This window comes from Orycteropus afer, unplaced genomic scaffold, assembly GCF_000298275.1.
Source record: "Orycteropus afer afer isolate SDZICR_OR568_19922 unplaced genomic scaffold, OryAfe1.0 scaffold00106, whole genome shotgun sequence".
Taxonomy (NCBI): Eukaryota; Metazoa; Chordata; class Mammalia; order Tubulidentata; family Orycteropodidae; genus Orycteropus; species Orycteropus afer.
In genome coordinates this window covers 350856-352127 of record NW_006921693.1, presented here as the reverse complement: position 1 = coordinate 352127, position 1272 = coordinate 350856, and positions in this window count along the sequence as shown.

The following is a 1272-nucleotide window of genomic DNA, read 5'->3' as shown; positions in this document are numbered from 1 at the left end:
CCCAGTAGATTCCACCATGGAGTTGATTCCCAGTCTCATCATGGGGAATGCTACATCCAGCTGCCCAGCCACTCAACCCGGCCCAGCCAAGTTGACACACAACCTTAACTACCACAGTAAGGGTGGATTTTTTTTTTTATGGTGGCTTCCCCAGATGCCTTTTGGGTATATTATTTGAATAGCATTTGTTAAAATTCTTTCACATGCATGATCATATTTGTCCTTAAGAGGTGGCAAGGTGGTTGGTGCTCCATTTTACAGACTGGAAACTAGGGCTCAGGGAAGTTACCTGAGAAGCTCAACATCATGCAGCTGGGGGGAGCTGAGATGGGCTACGTTTCAGTTCTCAAGCGACCACATACTGCAAGGAGTCCTGGTGGTGCAGTGGTTAAGTGGTCAGTGGCGAACCAAAAGGTGGCAGTTTGAACCCATCAGCCATTCTGTGGGAGAAAGATGAGGCAGTCTGTTTCCATAAAGATGACAGCCTTGGGAACTCTCTAGGGCAGTTCTACTCTGTCCTGTAAGGTTGCTATGAGTTAGAACCAACTCAAAGGCAACACACAATGATTTGCCTCTTCTGGCTGCCTGCGTGCTACTGGGCAACCAGCTGAGAGCCAGTCCTGGCTTGAACTGGCTGCTTCTGGTCTGCAACTCTCTCCGTGGGACACATGAAATAGCTTTAAAACAGAACCTTGGCAACATGCAACACTGGCATCTAATCCAACTGCCTCAACCATGTCCAGTACTTCATGTTTTAATCAATTGGTTTCATGCTGTTTTAAATGTTCATCTATATCCCGGTGTGCAGTGATCTGAAAGGTATCGTGAACAGCTTTGATTTTTCCATTTGTTCAAAAATTTTAACAGACTGATCACATTGGCAGTGAGCTGTGGGTCCCTCCCCCTCTCTCCCTTTACAGAAATATGACCACAACTCACTGGTTTCTCTGGAAATAGCCACTTGCTGTAGCGATAAATCTTAAGCTCACTATGTAACCCCTGATGCATTTCACTTTTTCCCACCAAATTCCACTGTCCAAATTTGGAGTCCCGACTTGACCACAAGCAGATACAATTTCACTTTGTGGGATTTTCCCAGCTTTTCCTTGTATTATAGTTGCAAAGCTCCTAACACCAGCTGCATCTGAGCCAGCCCTCCAAAAAAGGCAATTGTATGCCCTGACAGAATCAAGAAGCGCACGCTGCTGCCAGCTCCGCTCCTCCAACGGCCTTTTCAGGATTCCGGGGCTGCCTCCAGCCCTTCCTCCCCAC